Source organism: Agelaius tricolor, unplaced genomic scaffold (assembly GCF_023055355.1).
Source record: "Agelaius tricolor isolate 1412-34295 unplaced genomic scaffold, bAgeTri1.0.p SCAF_66, whole genome shotgun sequence".
Classification (NCBI taxonomy): Eukaryota; Metazoa; Chordata; class Aves; order Passeriformes; family Icteridae; genus Agelaius; species Agelaius tricolor.
In genome coordinates, this window is record NW_027269326.1 from 738,019 (window position 1) to 758,512 (window position 20,494).

Below are 20,494 nucleotides of genomic sequence, written 5' to 3' on the forward strand. Positions count from 1 at the left end.
CTGCGCTCTCCCCCTGAACGAACGGGGGGATGCGGGTCCCGGTCCTTGCCCGAGATGCGCGGTCCTTGCTCAGGGCCGGGGTCCTGAGCCGCGAGCAGGAGTCGCTCCCTTCCTTCTTTCCTCCCTTCCATCCCTTTCATCATTTCCTCTGTGTTTTCTGTGTTTGTTCATCGCTATTCCCCCAGATCTTGGCTGAATCCAAAGCATCACAAGTTACTATTTATATGAACCGGCAGGTTTTTCTCGCAGTCATTTTGTTTAGAGAGCGTTCAACGCATTTGTGGGTGGGGAAATGTCCTTTTGGTCTTTTATGCATATTTTAAGTTGTGGGTGCAAATTATATTTGCTTTGATTATTACCAGTTTGAATGCATTAATTTGATAGTTATTAAAAATAATGTGGGCTTAATTCTCGGCACCTGCAGAATATCATTTGGTTTGCAAATGAAACAAATTGAAACTCGGCAGAAAATAGGCAGCCCTTGCGTGGTTATCCTGTAATTCTGCTCCAAATTGTGGTTCCTAGGGGCCTGATCCTGCCTGTCCCAGTGATGCTCAGGACTCTGTGCCCTGGGCTGCTCGGGCTGCAGGAGCAGGGCCAGGGCTGGAGCTGGGTGAAGATATTACGGATCTGGCTGCTAATATTTGCATCTCTTTTTATTCGTTTTCCTCCCTCGTTCCTTCCTTAAAAGCCACGTGCCCCCGAGCCCCTGGAGAAGAGGAGGTTGGCTTTTTCCTGCTGATGCTGTAGACTCCAGGGGTTGGTTGTTATCTTTGGTTATCTAGCTGTATGAGTGGTGTCGATTCTTCATAAAGCTAGATAACCGAAAGTAAAAATAACCCCATTACACGCCTGAGGAGGATGTGGAGAAGAAAGGAAATTCATCAAAAAAAAAAAAAAGGAAGAGGAGGAAAAGAAAAATATAAAAAAAAAAAAAAAAAAAAGAAAGAAACAAAAAAAAAAAAAGAAGAGAAAGGAAATGAGAGGCGGAAAAAATGGGGGAAAAGACAACTTTCAGAGACTGGAATTAAAACCCGAGGTAGGATTTTTTTTTTTTTTTTTTTTTTTTTTTAAAGAACCTATTTGCCTCCTGTGATTTTAAGAGTTTACTGGTTCTGGGCATGTGAAGAAACCGTCTGTGTTGAGAAAGACAAAGATGTTGCCGCTCTCTCCTCGGCCGTTAACTGTAATTGAATTAACAAAGTAAAACTTCCAATCAGATTATGAATTAGTTAAGTCCAGGACCCAGACTACAGATCAAGGATGAACTTTCATTGCATAACCAGTCATAGAGCATCAGAAAATCCATAAATCAATACAGATTACTGTGTTGGATTATCTGTTTAATAAAGCAGCAACAGAGCAATGTTTATTAATGGTTGTTTTGCAAATACGAGTGCTGGATTCTTTTTCCTTTTTTCTACCTTCCCTCCCCCTTCTTCCCTATCTGTTATACAGATACATAAATTTTCCTCCCTGACAGCTATAACTTGATATCAGTATTAGAAAGAGGGATATGGTGATTTCTAAAATGGTTTCTTGCAGTTTTCTTTGTTTTTCTTCCCTTGTGTCTCTATCCAAATGCTTCCTTTCTTCTTTTAACCCTTTGTTTATGAATGTTTCTTTGAATGGGCTCAAGATTCTAATTTGGGGATTTACAAGGGAGATTTTATATTTATATATATATATATAAAACTTGTGTGTGGAACCGCATGAGATTAATTGGGGAACTTGATTTTGCTTAATTTATCTTCTCTGCCAATTGATGTTGGTTCTTATCCCTCTTTAATGGATTATGTGTCAACCTCTTCCTTGTGGAAACTGGGATTTTTTAATCTGCTCTACCCTAGAAGGGAATTTTGAGTCAAAGAGGTGAACTGGGTGCTTCCCACTTGCTTTTAATAATCAGATTGGGTACCTGAGATGCCACCTACAAAACACAGCAACCTATTTGAAAAGGTGTCTTGATCTTGCTTAGAAGAACACAAAGATCTCCTGGTGGATTAAGATAAAATAATATCAGAACGCTGATTCCAAGGAGGAAAAAAAAAAAACAAACCAAAAAAACCCAAAACCAAAAAAGACTTTATAATAATAAAGAGCTAATGTGGGTGATGGCACCTGAACTAATTTTGGAAAGGAGCAATTATAGCTTTGTGACTTTATGAAAACCCTCTTGTGAGAGATGTAGAAATGAGCTGACTTTTGACCTGTGCTGGACCCGCTCGTTTCGCTCATGTGCTCATTGGGATCTCTAAAAAACCCAAAAGGGCAGAGGGAGCTGTCCCTGGCACTTCCTTCAGGGAAGGGCTGTAGTGCTGGGTGTGACGTGACAGATTTATCCTGCTCATATGAATGCTTGAAATTAATAAACAAGATATTATTTCCCCTCACCCATGGCCTTGAATTCAGAATAATTTAGCACATGTGTTCAGTGGAGTTCTGTAATGATCTGCTCGGGGAAAGCTTAGGGAGAACCTTCTTTCCTTCTTCCCATTGAGGTTCTGCCATTGTTCCTGGTGCTGGCAGGGATGCAGGGAAGTTTTTAGAGGCTCTTATTTGATTCCTTGCTCTCCTTTGCCATCCTGCTGCTCCTCCCTGGGGCGAGTGCAGTGCTGCTCTCCTGGCCAGGCTGTTTGTCCCCAACCAGAGAGGGACAGGGCAACAGGGAACCAGCTCCATGGGCAGGAGAGCAGCCCCCAAGGAAGGGGAGAGCTCCTCCATGGATGCTCACAGCCAGGGAGAGCAGCCTCCAAGGAAGGGGACGCCTCCTCCATGGATGCTTACAGCCAGGGAGAGCAGCTCCAAGGAAGGGGAGAGCTCCTCCATGGATGCTCACAGCCAGGGAGAGCAGCCTCCAAGGAAGGGGACGCCTCCTCCATGGATGCTCAGACCCAGGGAGAGCAGCCTCCAAGGAAGGGGAGAGCTCCTCCATGGATGCTCAGACCCAGGGAGAGCAGCCTCCAAGGAAGGGGACACCTCCTCCGTGGATGCTCAGACCCAGGGAGAGCAGCTCCAAGGAAGGGGAGAGCTCCTCCATGGATGCTCACACCCGGGGAGAGCAGCTCCAAGGAAGGGGAGAGCTCCTCCATGGATGCTCACAGCCAGGGAGAGCAGCCTCCAAGGAAGGGGAGAGCTCCTCCATGGATGCTCACACCCGGAGAGAGCAGCTCCAAGGAAGGGGAGAGCTCCTCCATGGATGCTCACAGCCAGGGAGAGCAGCTCCAAGGAAGGGGAGAGCTCCTCCATGGATGCTCAGACCCAGGGAGAGCAGCTTCAAGGAAGGGGAGAGCTCCTCCATGGATGCTCACAGCCAGGGAGAGCAGCCTCCAAGGAAGGGGAGAGCTCCTCCATGGATGCTCATACCCGGGGAGAGCAGCTCCAAGGAAGGGGAGAACTCCTCCATGGATGCTCAGACCCAGGGAGAGCAGCTCCAAGGAAGGGGAGAACTCCTCCATGGATGCTCACACCTGGGGAGAGCAGCTCCAAGGAAGGGGAGAGCTCTTCCATGGATGCTCACAGCCAGGGAGAGCAGCTCCAAGGAAGGGGACACCTCCTCCATGGGTGCTCAGACCCAGGGAGAGCAGCCTCCAAGGAAGGAGAGAGCTCCTCCATGGATGCTCACAGCCAGGGAGAGCAGCCTCCAAGGAAGGGGAGAGCTCCTCCATGGATGCTCAGACCCAGGGAGAGCAGCCCCCAAGGAAGGGGAGAGCTCCTCCATGGATGCTCACAGCCAGGGAGAGCAGCCCCCAAGGAAGGGGACACCTCCTCCATGGATGCTCAGAGCCAGGGAGAGCAGCCTCCAAGGAAGGGGAGAGCTCCTCCATGGATGCTCAGACCCAGGGAGAGCAGCTCCAAGGAAGGGGACACCTCCTCCATGGATGCTCAGACCCAGGGAGAGCAGCTCCAAGGAAGGGGAGAGCTCCTCCATGGATGCTCAGAGCCAGGGAGAGCAGCCTCCAAGGAAGGGGAGAGCTCCTCCATGGATGCTCACAGCCAGGGAGAGCAGCCTCCAAGGAAGGGGAGAGCTCCTCCATGGATGCTCACACCCCGAGAACCTCAGGGTGATGTTGGCCACCCTTGGCTTTGGTGACAAAGCGGTGACAAAGCTCTCGGCACGGAGCTCTCCTCACTCATCCTTGCCAGGCCAAACTGAGCCAGGAGAAGTCCTGCTGGGTGTTCACAGCACTCCTGCTGGTCCAGCTGGGTGCTGGTGCTCCAGGATGTGTCTGAGATGTCGGCACCAAGGTCTGGGTGTGAAGGGGGACAAGGGACTCTTATTCAGGCTGAGCCCTGGGAAGCTGCCATGTGCCATCCACCATTGGCCCGTGGCTTCCCTCAAGGAGGGGAAAAGTGCCTTTTTTCTCCAATCAGGGGCTGGCAGTGCTGCTGTGGGAGCATCTTTTGGTGTTCCTGGGTGACCAATCCCAGGCTCTGCGGCGCTGCCATAGGCTGCTTTGGATGGTGTCACTTCTTGGCTCTAACAAAGGCATGAGCAGGAGTGGGGGGATGTAAACTGGGACAAGGATGAAACTCCTCCAAGAATTTAGCAAACCATGTGTGGAGGGCCTGGAGCCAGGGGCAGGAGGTGCCTGTGCTGCTTGGTGATGGAGAGGGTGGGTTTAAAGCCCATCAGGCCCCAGGAGCTTTTGCTCCTCACTCCCAGCTGCAAAAAGCTCCCTTTTAAATGCTTGTGACCCCCACTGCCATTCAGGGATGTGGTGACACTGTGGGGTTAAAGCACCTCCATGCTCATCACCCATCCCTTTGTGCTCCCAGCCTGGAGGGGAAATAAGAACCAGTTCAGCTCCCTCAGCCCTTGGATGGGTCCCTGGGGGTTCCTGGTGCCACAAGCTTTGCTGCAGTTTCTGGGTGCTGTTGGAGCATGTCACTCTTGGGCTGGATAGAATTTCTTTCTAATTTGAGTTTTTGTTGTGGGGGATAAGCAATTCCAGTGGTGGAAGTGTCTGTGTGAGTATGAGCTGGGCTCGCTCCAAGGGCTTTGGAATAGTCTTGCAAATAGCTGATTTTTAATTTTTTTCCCCCTTTTTTTTTCTCCCTGATTTACTCCTGGAGTGCTGTAGCAGTAAGCCCTGTGTGTTGGCGTGACATTGATCCAAATTGCAGTTTACATGTGGCCGTTTAAGCTTGCTTGGACACTATGATTTGACTGGTTAACACTCAGCACTGTCTACTCTGCTCTCCCTTCTGGCCACATAACTGCTGGAGACATTAATAGGAGACACACTCGTTTGGGAGCGAGGTATCAGCTCTCCACATCGTCCTCTTGCTTAGCAGCAGTTTGGAATTGAGGGGAAAAAAGAGACAAAATGCAATACTGATTTTTCTGTGATTCAGCGAGCTGTTGAGGAGAATGAGCCTGTACAAATATAATTGTTGAAAATGATTGATTTCACTCCGTGGATCTCCTTTAGGTTCTGTCTTTAGTGCTTATGTTGGCAGTGCAGAAATGCAGCAGAGCAGTTTGGTGCTGAGGCCAAAGCCCTCTCATTGTACGAGCGCTGCGGGTTGGGGACTGGCAAAAAGGCAGAAATTCTTGTGCTGGTTGGTACTGCCAGTGGATATGAACTTTTACTTTGTGATGGATAAAATATGGTTGTTGTTTTTGTTTTTTTTTTGGCATTTCTTATTTGAAAATTCTCAGCTCGGAATGATGAAAAGTAGCTAAAAAAAAAAATGTTTTTAAAAAAATCATTATTTTATCGTGTCCGAGGGAAACAGACATTTCCCCATGGAGGGAAATTTTTTGCTGGCCTTTTACAGTTTTAAACTGAAAACAAAAGGAGGCCCTGATGGCTCCTTTGGTACATGAAGTGTCCCTTGTCCTCCCAGCACAGTCCCACGCAGCCTGGCTTGGGCAGGTGTGGAATGGCACTGCAGTGCCACCACAAAGAAATCCCACCAGTAGCACAGAAATTTGCATGTATCTATTTCATTTCGAAATGCACAGACTGAATTCCTTCCCACAAGCAGTCGCAGCTGGATTTGGAGGGAGAGGGGATGGTTTTTAGAGATGCTCTCCCAGAAGGGCTGGCAGCCAGCGGTGGTTTGTTCCCAGCACCAATCCTCAAAGCTCTGCTCTTTTTGGGGTGCTGCTGGTCCAGCTGGGTTTGGGGGGCATCTCTGTGCCAGGGAAAGCGTGAGGGCTCTGCCATGGGCACCTACAGGCTCAGAAATGCTGCTGGAAGCCTCCAGCTGCCCGTCCGGGGCTGAGAGGGGAGCACATCTTTGTGCTGAGAACAGAGTCTTTCCTCTTCAAACAATCAGGGCTTCAAACCCCTGAGCGTTTTCAAGGGAGCGATTTTTATGTCGGGATTATGATAAAGCGGCTGAGTGGGCGCTAAGCCGCCATAGGAATCAGATCAGGCCCTGCTTTAATTTCAGCGAGTGGCGGTGTGTGGGAACGGAGGCCGGGCTGATGCTCGGAATTACCCGGCTGGGCTCTGGGCTCGGAGCTCAGCCTGCAGGAGGCTGGGCACGATCCTCTTGTCCTTGTCCCCAGCGTGGCTTTGCCCATCGTGTCTGGCACTTCTCAGGGTGCTCTGCAGCGCCCTGGGGTGATTTTGGGGCGGCCGGTGCCTATTTCTATAGAGCAGAAAAGGAGATTTCTTGAAATCCCCAAACGCGGTGCTGCGCGCCCAGCGCACGGGGCCGGGCGGCTCTCCCGCACCTCGCCCGGGGGAAGCAGTGCCCCGAGGTGGGGACAGCTCGAAGGAAAATGATGAGCTCTGTGCTCCTCAGGCTGCCGAGGAGACGGGAGCCAGCGGGCAGGTGGCTGAGATGCAGCCGGGGTGATTGGATGTGAAAGCGGAGCTCGGTTCTCGCCGCCCGCGCTGGCAGCTCCGCGCTCCCATCGCCGCGGCCGCCGCAGCTTTTGCTGGCCCAGGCTTGTGCTGCCGGCATGCCGGGGGCGGGGGGGATAAATATAGTCCTGGGGGGGTATTTCGGATTGCCCGGAGGGATTTTCGGGGACAGATATAGAAAGGGACGTGTGCGTGTGAGTCCCGACGCTTCTCGCTGGCCGAGCTGGGGAAGGGGCGGCGGCCGCGGGCAGGATCTGCTGCGGGCAAGGCTGGCACGGCCCTGGGTAGATTTGCAGGAAAAGAGATGGGAAACTTTGTTTTAGGGTGCCAGCTGCAGAGAGGGATGCCCGAATGCTGGCGTTGTGGCTGGGAGTGTCCGTGTGTCTGCAGGGCTGGTGGGGAGGTCTTGGACCGAGCACTCCTGCTGAATCTGGTTATCTGTGGATCACAATCTTTTGAATCTGGTTCTCAGTGGATCACAGTCCCTTGAATCTGGTTATCTGTGGATCACAGTCCCTCGAATCTGGTTCTCAGTGCATCATAATCTCTTGAATCTGGTTATCACTGGATCACAGTCCCTTGAATCTGGTTATCACTGGATCACAGTCTCTTGCTCACTGGTTCTCAGTGGATCACGGTCTCTTGAATCTGGTTCTCAGTGTTTCACAGTCTCTTGAATCTGGTTATCACTGGATCACAGTCTCTGGAATCTGGTTCTCAGTGTTTCACAGTCTCTTGAATCTGGTTCTCAGTGTTTCACAGTCTCTTGAATCTGGTTCTCAATAGATCACAGTCTCTTGAATCTGGTCCTCAGTGGATCACAGTCTCTTGCTCACTGTGTAACCCCAGGATTTACCCTGCTACAGCTGGGGCAGGCTGGCACCTGGCATCTGTAACTGTCCAGCTAAAGCTGTGTAATCCTCACCCAGCATCGACGGCCGTGGCTGGAGCTTCGACTTTGACAGCCCAGGCTAGGTGTAAAAATCACTGTAATTCCACTTTTGGGGAGTTGAATATTGCTGGGGAAGGGACAAAAGGAGCAGTGGCAGGATGCTGGTGCAGGAGGAGGGAGCATCCATGTTGGGTGCCTTTAACTGCTTGGTCTCATTTGATGCATTTTTACAGGCAAGCAGAGGATGTGAGGTGGAGCTTGCTCTGGGGTAGGGAGAAAATGTGGTTCTCAAAAGGAGGGAAAAGTGCTGATTAATAAGTGTTGGGAATGAAAATCTAGATACTCATTGGTGGTGGACTGGCCTGGTTCTGAACCCTGTGTGACTCCAGGGGCTGTTGGCTCATCTTGTGGCCTTGCATTGTTTAGGTCAAGGCAGGTAAATCAGGTTTAATTTGACCTTCAGCAGGTTCCTGCCTGCTGGAAACTCATCTTTTATTGAAAAAAATACAAAACAAAACAAAAAGCCAAACCAAACCAAACAAAAAAACACCCCAAAAACCAAAAATCAACCAACCAAAGGAAAAAAAAAACCTACCAAAAAAAACCCTACTGGAAAAGAAAAACCCACCAAAAAAAAACCCAAAAAACCCCCAAAAAACCAACCAAGCCACAAAAGCTTTTCTGGATCAGTGTGTGAGCTCTGGGAAAGGGAAAGGGGATCCTTCAGATCATCTTCATACTTTTGGAGGCACAGAATGCTCTTTGGGAAGGAGGAAGGATTGTCCCTAAGGAATCTGCTTTGTCTCATCTTCCTCTTCCCCTCTGTCTTTTAGTAAATGTCTCTGTTTTGGTTGAGCGAAATATTCTGCTTTTATTCTATTATTTTATTCTTTTCTTCCATTCAGTATTTCATAGGAGAGGATTGTTTTAGGGATTCCCAGGCTGGAGCAGGCAGGAATGTGTCTGAGCCAAACAACCTTCCTCTGGCATCAGCAGGCACCAGCTGCTTGGGAGGAAAGTGCTTGAAACCCTACAATTATGGGATAATGTATTCCAAGAGAGTTTCTTGGCTTTCCATTCCTGGGCTGGAGAGTTTATGTTCCCTCCCTGATCCTTGTGAAATGTTGCTGAACTTGGATGTTCTTGTCACCTGCTCCTCGATGGGGACAATCCCACAGCAGCAACTGGCAGGGCTTGGGGCTGGGCAGGAGGGAAAAAAAGCCACATTTTCTGGCATTTGCTTCCAATTTTGTGACTCTTCTTTGGCAGAGGAATCTTTGAAAAGATCTGGAGGGGCACGGCCTTCTACAGCCACTTATAGAGCCAATGGAAAAGCGATGGGGAATTAACAATATAACCTGAATTGTTTAAGGGAATTAGGCACAAAATTCACTCAGTAGCATTGGTAAATCCTGCAGGGCACTCTCAGGATCCAGAGCAGTTTTCCTCCTGCTGGGGCCTGGCCAGAAGGTGCAGAAATTGTCCCCTCTGGCTGGGGACAGTTTTGAGGGCTTGGGACTGGAGAGGGACATGAAGGACAGGTGGCCCTGGGCCACAACCCCACCCCACAATTTTACAGACAAACTCCAGTCCTGGAAGATTTTTTTCTCTTCTTTCCCTTTGTTTTGCCTTCAAAAAACCCCGCTAACAAATACACACACATATTTTTCTCCTTTTTCATTAAAAAAAACCATCTTTCTTTCCAACATCCACCCATGTGCAGGAGCAGGGCTGGCTCTTTCTGGAGGCAGAGCTTTCCCACGGAGCTGTGCATTTCTGGATGCTCTTTGCTGGAGAAAATCTCAGATTTTTGGAGGTGATGAAGCCTGTCCAGCCCCTCTGCCCAGCCTGGCCGAGGCTCTGACAATTGTCCCCTCTGGCTGGGGACAGCTTTGAGGGCTTGGAACTGGAGAGGGACACGGAGCAATTGTCCCCTCTGGCTGGGGACAGCTTTGAGGGCTTGGGACTGGAGGACGGGTGGCCCTGGGCCACCACCCCACCCCACAATTTTACAGACAAACTCCAGTCCTGGGAGATTTTTTTCTCTTCTTTCCCTTCGTTTTGCCTTCAAAAAACCCCGCTAACAAATACACACACAAATTTTTCGCCTTTTTCATAAAACAAAAATCTTTCTTTCCAACATCCACTCATGTGCAGGAGCAGGGCTGGCTCTTTCTGGAGGCAGAGCTTTCCCACGGAGCTGCGCATTTCTGGATGCTCTTTGCTGGAGAAAATCTCTGATTTTTGGAGGTGATGAAGCCTGTCCAGCCCCTCTGCCCAGCCTGGCCGAGGCTCTGACAGGATGGGGACAAGCTGGCAGCGATTCTGGAGTGAAAGCAGCCTGCCTCCCTCCTCTGGTGCGAGGGATGGCCACGGAGCAGGTTGCCATGGAGAACGGGGATTATTCTGCGCGTGTGTGTGTGTGTGTGTACAGGCTGGGGGGGAATATCGTAGGTTTCTTTTTTTGTTGTTGTTTTTTGTTGGTTTTTTTTCCTCAAAAACCCCATTTCTGATGCCGTCAGCGGCCGTGCTCAGCCGACCTTGGGAGCTACAACCTCCAACCCCATCCCCATCCCCTCCTCCCCTGCTGCTGCTGCCCCAGCCCCTCCATCGGACTCTTATCTCCAACAATCCCCCCTAAGAGGGCTTTCTGCTTGTTATGACACCCAGTGAAAGCGTGGGAGAAAGATCCTTTCTTCGCCCTTGTCCTCCACAGCCAGCCACTAGCCTGAATGGGAGGCTTTTTTGTGTCTCTGTGTGCCTGACTAATTGAGCTGAAGGACTTGCGTCTGGAAGGGCTTGAAAGGGACTTTTGTTGCCGCTGTGGAGTTTGTGGAAGGAGAACGAGCTCTGCTTTCTTAGGGAACGCGGCTCCTGGGCAAATTTGACTCTCGAGTGCTCACGCCTCCCAGTTCTTTGGGAAAATAAGAAAAAAAAAAGGATGGTGGGATTGGATTTTTTTTTGTGTTTTGGATTTTTTTTGTGTTTTGGATTTTTTTTTGTGTTGCGTGTGGGGTTTTTTTGGGGGTGATTTTTTTTTTTTTTTCTTCAGCGCTATTGGTGCTGGAGAATTGAGTCTGGCCAAAAAAAAATTAAAAAAAAAAAATAAAAACCACCCCAGCCCTGAAAGGTTGGTGAGCTGGCTGTAAAAAAAAAAAAAAGGGCTTGGTGAGATGAGTTCAAACTGGCTAAAAATAACAGTATCAGAAGCCCTCCAAAAATAACAGTATCGAGAGCTCTTGCCTCCAAAAATAACAGTATCGAGAGCCTGCGCCTCCTGCAGCTTTTGAAGCCTCATAATCCAGCCCCAAATCTTCTCCAGGATTCCATGGGAAATTCCTTTGTGGTCCAAGGATGCTTTCACATCCCGCTGCTTCCTGAGAGGAGATGAGCACCGGCCATCACAAGGGAGTTTAAGTGGCTGCTGCAAAATTCCTCTTTTCCTCTCGGCCTTTACAGGAGTGCTGAAAAGTCGGGATTCTGCCTTAAATTGGTGATGCCCAGGTGGATCCCCTGCACCAGTGGCAGTGTGGGCATCAGGAAGGGATTTTTCTTCTACCTGTGACAGCCCCAACCCTTTATCTTCCCTAAAGCACCCAACATCGTGCTTGGTAGGAGAACCAAGAGGTTTTCCCACAGCAATTTGGGAATTTAAAGGCTCTTTTCCATTGGGAATTTTGGTTTGGGACACCTGGACTGTCTTCCCTGTGGGTATCTCCTGCTGCACTTTTGTTCCCATCATGAGAATTTGGTGTTTGCACGTGTCCAGGAGATTTTCTTGTTGTCTTTGCTAATTTTTCTCGATACTGAATTAATTCAAAGGCCTTCTCCAGCCTGTCTGTTCCCCATGGTGGGGCTGTGCAAAACCTACTGCTAAGTGTCTTTCCTGCAGAACACCCTCTGGCAAGGAGGGAACGTGGGGTTTGGGAGGAAAAAATGGCTTTTGAGGTGCAAAACTTCTTGGCATGTGGCAAAGAAGGTTTTTGAAGTGGCTGGAGGGAGAAATGGGGAAGAAAGTGGTTTTATGAGGTCACTTTGCTCCTGTTGCTTATTTCCCACGAGATGTGCAGCCCCTGCACCTTGTTGAGAAACCACTTGAAATTATTGTCCAAAATATATTTTCGATAAATATATTTCCACTGTGATTTCTCAATACCTCCCCTTACCCCTTCTTCCTTTATTCCACAGATCTTGCAGATCCCTCCACACAAAAAAATTACTGTAGAAGCTGCCAGGGTCCATTCCATCCCCATCTCACAGGGTGTGTTATTGATTTCTAATGACAAGGGGTTAAAATGTATTGAAAATTGTATTTTTAAGTGAGTCATGTAGAGGCTGCAAATGCCCAGGGCACCTCTTTTTCCACCCTGCACCCAAAGGTTGCAGTTGGGTGTCTTCAGGAGTTTTCCAGGGCCAAAGAGGTGCATCAAGGATGGGGGGAAAACCAGAACAAAGGGGTTTGAAACAGATGTAGACATGAGTGGTGAAATTTGATAGGGAGGGAAGGTGAAGGCAAAGAGAGCTGAATGAACAGGATGCTTTCTATGCAAAAAAAAACCCCTATCAAAAATGCAAAAATCGCTTTTGGAGATAGAGACAAACCCGTTTTCACATGACTCCACTTGGAGTTTTTAAATCCAGCAATTTCTGCACTGCTTTCTACCAACACTGTGCTAAACTCAACCTTGGTTTTGTGTCCTGCAGCCCGAGGCCTGTCCTGCAGCAGATCCTGGGATGCCCATGACACCAGGTATGTGTTAATGCATCCTCACTCCTTCCTGGGCCAGGAAATGACAATTTCTGGGTGTTTGGGTGCTCATCAGGCAGCATCTGAGGAGTTTGTGCTGTCAGCTCCACGCCAGGATAATTCAGTGTTGGTCATTAGTGATGAGCAGCTCCCGGGCATGCTTGGGCACTGCTGCACCCCCAGTGTCCTCCAGCCCTTTTTATATTTTTATATATATATATATATATTTTTTTTTTTTTTTTTGGTGTGTGTGTTTGTTTGTTAGCTATTTTTTAATATATGCTTTCCAATAACTAATTAAAAAATGAGAAAAATCACCCAATTCCACTTTTGGAATAATGTGTGAACTTGGAAATTTGGGCTTGGAGTCAAAACAAGATGAGGGGAGCAGAGCAAGGCTCCTGCTCCAGTGGGTTTGAGGTCAGAAGATGTAAAGAAATCCAAATTACTAGTGCCTTTAAAAAAAAAAATATTTTTCTATTTTTAAATGTTTTTTTAAATTTTATTTTTAGTAGGCAAAGGGGTTTGCCAAAGTGCACACCTCAAGTGTATTTTACCCTCTGTGGAGGCCTTATTATGCTGGAACCAGCTTAATGAAATAAAAGAGTTTATTTTTTTTACAACTGACCAATAGTTCACTTGTGCATTTCAGAGCACAGCAAAGTGACTCTAAACCAAAAATTTTTATGGTGTCTCAAACCAAACCCCTAAAATTTGGCAAATTCTTGTCCTTGCACAGATTATTGCTGCTGCACTTAATACCTTGCAGCTCAAATAACAAGAGATTTTGAGCAGATTGGGAAAAAAGATCAAATGTAAAAGGAGATATAGAAAAGAATAGAAAAATCAGGAGGTTTTGGAACAGATAAGGAATAATTCTAGGACAAAACACAGCAATAATCCCAAAGGGCTTTATTATTGCGAATCAATACAATGTTGCTATAAAATATTTAGAATTCTGCCCTGCATCTATTTCTCTGTAATATTCATAATTCCTGCAATCCCAAAAATCAGTGAGCACGAGGTCACTTCCTGGAATTTCCTTGCTTCAGCTCCCAGCACTGGGGCCTTCTCATCTTTGGGGCAGGGATCAGGAATTGGGATTTTTACAAAGCTCTGGAGCAGTGGGGCACTGATGCCACACAGGTTTTGAATGCACTGTGGGCATGCCAGGAAGCTGGACAGGTCACAGGGATGTGAATTGGGACCCCAGTGCCACCACTGCCACCCTCTGCTCCTCCCTCCTTCTGTCTCTCCCCGGAGGACCACGGGCTCGCCCAGCACTGGGGGAAATCATAATTTAATTTTTTTCCTCAATGAAAACGCTGGGAAAAAAAAAAAATAAAAAGGGAGAAGAATGGAATCTTGGTGCATTTTGTGACTTTGCTCCCAGCAGAAGAAGAGCCAGGGGCTCCAAGGCCAGCCCAGTGAGTGGGTTTGATGTGAGCAGCCAAACCCTTGTGGCTGCCAGGACCCTTCTCTGCTGCACCACCGGAGGGTTTCACCTCCTGCCAAGAGCGGCCTGCTCCTCTTCTTTCCCTTCCCTTCCTTTTCTTTTCTATCCTTTCCTTTATTTCTTACCTAATATTTATTTAATTTTATTTTTCAATTTAATTTTGAATTTTCCTTTTTCTTAATATTCCTTTTTATTTTCCTTTTTACTTTCCTTTTATTTTCCTTTTAATTTTTCTTTCAACTTTCCTTTTAATTTTCCTTTTTAATATTTCATTTCCCTTTCATTTTATTTTTCCTTTTTTTGTTGTTGTTGTGGTTTTCCTATTTTTTTCCCTTTGTTTTCTTTTCCCATTTTAATATCCATTTTTCCCCCCAATTTCTCGCCTAAGCCTGCTTTGTCTTGTCTCCTGCCGGAACGTTTAACGAAGGGCCAGCCGCTCCCACGCCAGTAGGTTTTTTTTTATTGTTGTTATTGGTATTTTCCTGGCGCTTTGTTCCACCCTCCCCACCTCGGTGCCCATCGAGGGGTGCGGGTCGGGGTGCCCACCATGGATGGGGAAGCACAAAGCCCCAAGGAAGACACGAGGGCTCTTGTTATCCTGGCCGTGCAGGAAAGAGTTAACCCATTAGAAATTCCGAGCCCTTCTTCCGATAGTTAAACCTGATTTGCATGCATTTGCATAATGAATGTCATTTGCATTCTTGGAGGTTGGCTACTTCTGTGGGAAAAGTCAAAGCGGGATTGCGGGGAGGGTGAAGGGGGGTCGGTGAAGAAAGAAGGGAAGATTTTTTTTTCCCCGCACCCCCACGCATCCCTGCCCCTCACCATCCTCACCCAAACGCTCTTTTCCTTCCCCTCTTTCCCCCCATTTTCCCCCCTCGAGGCCTTCCTCCCTTCTCCCTTCCGCAGGACACAAAGGCAGCCATCGCTGCCTAGGCCGTGCCGAGGCCAGGCGCATCCTCTCCCGCTTGCCCCCCTTCCCCTCCTTTAATTTCTGCCTCTAATTCCATCTTGGCTCCCGTTCCCGGCGCCCTCGCGAGCGGGGGGCTGCGGCCCCGGCCCTCCCCTCCCCGTGGGTGCATGCGTGCTGAGGGGAAGGCAAGGTGGGAGCCACCATTTTAGGCAGCTGCTGTGTAAAATGGCCGATTCCCCTCAGCCGGGCCCAGCCATGCGGGCGGGAGCGTTCCGGTGGCTTCCGTCGCGTTCTGGCGGCTTCTGTGGGATGGGACGGAGCTGCTTGCAGTGCTTCAGGTGCCGTGACCTCACCATGGGGCCTTCAGCCTCGAGGGGCTCATCCCGGCCTCAAGGGGCTCGTCCTGGCCTCTTCCCGGGGCCTTCAGCCTTGAGGGGCTCATCCCGGCCTTGCTGTGGGGTCTTCGGCCTCGAGGGGCTCATCCCGATCTTTGGCCTCAAGGGGCTCATCCCGGCCTCACCACGGGGCCTTTGGCTTTGAGGGGCTCATCCCGGCCTCGAGGGGCTCATCCCGGCCTCACCACGGGGCCTTTGGCTTTGAGGGGCTCATCCCAGCATCAAGGGGCTCATCCTGGCCTCACCATGGGGTCTTCGGCCTCAAGGGGCTCATCCCGGTCTTGCTGCGGGGCCTTTGGCCTCGAGGGGCTCATCCTGCTCTTCAGCCTTGAGGGACTCATCCCAACCTTGCCATGGGGCCTTCAGCCTCAAGGGGCTCATCCCAGGCCTCACTGTGGGCCTTCAGCCTTGAGGGGCTCATCCCAGCCTCGAGGGGCTCATCCCGGCCTCGCTGGGATGGTGTCGCAGCCACAAAACCTCCCAGCCAACCCACACCCCAAAATCATCCTCTTTTCACCTCGTCTCCAGATTTTGCACCACCCAAGGCAGCTCTATCGTCTTTTTTTGCCGTATTTTAAAAAAATTATTGCTCAAAATACCCTCTGTGCCTCCCTCAGGGGCTTGAGGCTTGGCTGCAGAATTTTTTCCTAGATGCACTAGATGATGTTTCATTCTTTGTGTACTGTGATAACATTAGCAAAACAGCTGTTTAATTATTTTTTTTTTTACCCCTCCTCCTTCTTTTGGACTAGAAAAATTCAATAGTCTCGTTTTTTCTGTTGCTGAAACCATTTCATGGCTGTTTAAGAAAGGGGGGAAGAATAAATGTGAAAGAAGAGTGACTTCATCCTCTCCTGCCATCCTGGGCTGAGGCTTCACCTGGTCCAAGTGATCTATGGGCACAAAGTTATTGTGTTAATCTCAAAGAAGGGAAAAAAATCTCTTCACACAACTGGTGGGAAGTGATTAATTTTATTACAGCACCTGAAATATATTGGGGTGTTTTATCTGAAGCCCCATTTCAAGAGGTTTGTGGTTGAGGTGAAAATCTTGGTGTTCCATGAGGCCGCGTTTGTTGTTCTTTTTAATTTCTCCCCATCCCTCTGTTGCCATGAGACCTGGAAACTTAAAAGCCTAAATATGCTAAGTGAGTTTAACCCTGGTGTGACGGGAATTTTGAAAGCAGATTAAAACCAACTCAAAATTTATCCCTAGAAGAAAAATAAATCCCATTTTTTTTTGCTTGCGGGCTGACGCCGCAGTCCCAGACACACCTGGCTGGGGGCAGCCCCATGGGGGGGAACGTGGCTGGGCTTGGCTCAAGCCTGGTCCCTGGTGGGGTCTGTGGGGTGGCAGGGGCTGGGGAAGGGGGGATGTCACTGCTGTGTCCCTTTAGCTGGAGCTGGGAAGGGCCACGCGCTCCACTCCGCCTGCCAAACGTGCTTAGTCAGGAATGGGAAACACTTCCCTAAAACTTGCAAAAATGCTCTAAGGCTCTTAGCTCTTGGGCTAAGCTGCAGCTACTTAGTCCACTTCTCACTGCTTTTATTTATAAACTTCAGGCTGTGCTGGGGGATTTTTTTTTTCCCCCTTTTTTCTGGTTCTTTCCCTGGGATGGGGCACAGGAATGTGGTGGAAGCAGAGCTGGAAGGAGAGGATGGGTCTGGGCATTGCTGCTCTGCTCCCACCAGTGCCACTCACTGGCTTGGCACCACTGGATTTCCACAGGATCAGATTGTCTCTGATTTCAGTAGAGTTAGAGGTGATTTATGGGACTAATGGCCAGCAGAACAAGCTCCTTCTCTGGCCTTTCCTCAGTTAAACCACATCAGTTCTGCACTGGGTATCTAAATCCATGTGTAACCTGTGAGTAGCCATAGCTGGAGGCAGAGAAATCTCAAATTAGCCAACCAAAACCACTACACAGAGTTTATACACATGGAAAGTACATAAAGTGAAGATTAATATATTATTAAAATATAAACCAGTTCTATAAGGACACTCCAAAGCATCTAAAAAGTGTCAGGGCTGCTCACTTTTGGTATTTTCAAGCAGGGATGAGCAGTGCTGGAGCTTTGCCACTTGGTTCCTGCTGCATTGAGGGTGGCAGTCACAGAATGCATCCTGAGAGGCTCCTCCTTTGGTCCAGAGCTCTTCCCTCAAATGGAACCAAAGTGCTCAGGACAGCCAGGATAAATCCCCCCAGCCTCAGGGGGCTCTGGGCTCGGGTTTGGCTTTGGGCCTTGGTGCAGCAATCACTGCCCTGGGCAGGGAGGGAGACCTGGAGAGCACAGCTCCCCATAAGACAAAAAAAAAGAATAAAGAAAGTGGATTTTTTTAACTTAGATTTACAGTTTTTGGTCCTGCTTGTGGCTTTTGAGTACCTGGAGTTGGTTTTGCTACACGATGCAGTGAGATGCTGGCTGGCACCACAGCTGGCAGGGACAGGGAATTAAATTTCACATTTAATTTCAAATTTCATTTCATTTCAAGCAGCCATTTCAAATTGCCTCAGAGCAGACCCCAGGTCCTCTTGCTCCTTACAAGGCTAAGGCCCCACAGAGGCATCTCAAGTTAGGAAACCAGCCCAGTTTCAAACTGAAACACTGAGAGTTTTCCAGGCAAATTCTCTCTTCCTCATTCCCCTTTTGTGTCAGAAGTGTGGCTGTAATCTCCCTGTCCTGGTGTAATCCAGCCAGAGAAGATGAGGCTGACATTTAACATCCTCTTTTCTCTCTCTTGCCAGGCTGGACATGGGTTCACCCAACCTGCTGCTCATTTTCTGGCTGACAAATTGTCTCTGGCCCTGGTGGGAGTTCATGGGAACATCCTGGTAAGGGGATTTTTTAAAAATTTGGATTTTTTTTAAAAGACTTTCCCTAAATTTACACTGGGTCTGGTATCAGCAGGCTACTGGGATGGGCTTGTCTCCATGGCAAGTGTTTGGGGACTGGTGAGAGCTCCTGGTGGGGAAAAAGAGGAGCCAAAATCTCCGTGGTCACCAGCACCTTCCTTGCTGATCATTTGGCCCAAAGTATCAAACATCTGGATTTTTTTCTGTGTTTAACATCTTTTTTTTTTGTGGGTTTGTTAACTGGTAATGCCCAAGCCTTGGGAGAGGTGTTTGTCTCATCCACAGGAACAAATAAAAACAGGGGAGGGGGATTTCCTGTTAAATAGAAAGGGGATAATAAAGTTGTTTCTCTTGTGTTTGGTTTTAGCTCAGATTGGCTCTTTATTACATGAATCAGGAGTGGGGGTTGTATGGAAAATCTCACCCTCCAAAAGCCACGAGGAGCTGCCAGCACTGAGGGACCCTCAGCAGAAGCCCCTCACTACAGCTGATCCCTCCTCATCCTCTTCCTCCTCCTCCTCCTCCTCTCCCTGCTCTGCTGGCCTGGAGCATGATGTGGATCCTGATTTGCACCAGTGCCTGTCCAGGCTGACCAGCACCAGACCTCAGCGTGGGGACACAGCAGCAGCACTGCAGGCACACACAGGGGGCAGAGGACACCAGGACATGCCCGCCCTGCCCACTGCACTGTGGGCACTCACTGGTGAGCCTGGGGGTGTGGAAACACCGTGATGGGGCACTCTGGGGTGTGGGGAAGGGATTAACCTGGAGGGAAGGTGAGCGTGGAAATGTGGAAACACCGTGCTGGGTCACACTGGGGTGTGGGGAAGGGATTAACCTGGAGGGAAGGTGAGCGTGGAAATGTGGAAACACCGTGCTGGGTCACACTGGGGTGTGGGGAAGGGATCAGCCTGGAGGGATGGTGAGCCTGGAAATGTGCTAGGTCACTCTGGGATGTGGGGAAGGGATCAACCTGGAGGGATGGTGAGCCTGGGGGTGTGCTGGGTCACACTGAGATGTGGGGAAGGGATCAACCTGGAGGGATGGTGAGCCTGGAAATGTGCTAGGTCACTCTGGGATGTGGGGAAGGATCCACCTGGAGGGATGGTGAGCGTGGAAATGTGGAAACACCGTGCTGGGTCACTCTGGGGCGTGGGGAAGGGATCAACCTGGAGGGATTGTGAGCCTGGGGATGTGGAAACACCGTGATGGGTCACACTGGGGTGTGGGGAAGGATCCACCTGGAGGGATGGTGAGCGTGGAAATGTGGAACCACCATGCTGGGGTATGGGGAAGGGATCCACCTGGAGGGATGGTGAGCCTGGAAATGTGGAAACACCGTGCTGGGTCGCTCTGGGGTGTGGGGAAGGGATCAACTTGGAGGGATGGTGAGCCTGGGGATGTGCTGGGTCACACTGGGATGTGGGGAAGGATCCACCTGGAGGGATGGTGAGCCTGGGGATATGGAACCACCATGCTGGGTCACACTGGGGTGTGGGGAAGGGATCAGCCTGGAGGGATGGTGAGCCTGGAAATGTGGAACCACCATGCTGGGTCACTCTGGGGTGTAGGGAAGGGACCCACCTGGAGGGATGGTGAGCCTGGGGATGTGCTGGGTCACTCTGGGATGGATCCACCTATAGGGATGGTGAGCCTGGGGATGTGCTGGGTCACTCTGGGATGGATCCACCTGGAGGGAAGGTGAGCCTGGGGATGTGGCACCACCATGCTGGGTGACACTGGGGGAAGGGACCCACCTGGAGGGATGGGGATGGCAGGTAGAGCCCACAGCAGTGGGCAGCTGGCCTGAGGAGGAACTGATGGCCAGGGGAGAGGTGCTGGGAAGGGACAGTGTGTTTATTATGGAGGCGCAGCTGAAGCGGGTCCTTTGCCAGTGGTCAAGTCTGAATCACAAACTCTGCATTGTTTCCGAGTGTGTTCAGCACATTTCCCTTCTCCCCCTCCCTTTCCCTTTCCTCTCCTCTCGCCCTTGCACAAAGCTGTCATTGTGCAGGGGACTTGGTGATGGCAGCGTTGTTATTTGGTCAGAAAAAAAAAAAAAAAGAAGAAAAAAAAAAGGAAAAAAAAAAAGAAAAGAAAGAAGTGGGGAGGGGGGGGGGACCCAACAAGGTGAAGAGGTTTAAATCAGCTTAGCCCAAATGCCAATTAAAAACCAAAGAGGATTAGGCTTGTGATCAGCAGAATAGACAGTCATTGTACCCGGAGGAGGTTCCCCCTCCCCGGGCCCGGCGCGGCGGTGCCGCAGGTTTGGCTGGGGCCGGCACCGCGCTGCTCCCCCGGCAGGACGGGGCAGGGCAGGGGCTGCCCCCGAGCGGGGCTGGGCTGGGCACCCGGCAAAGCCCTCGGCGGGGCACGCTCAAGTTCCTGCTGCAAAGACCTTTCCTCGCATGTT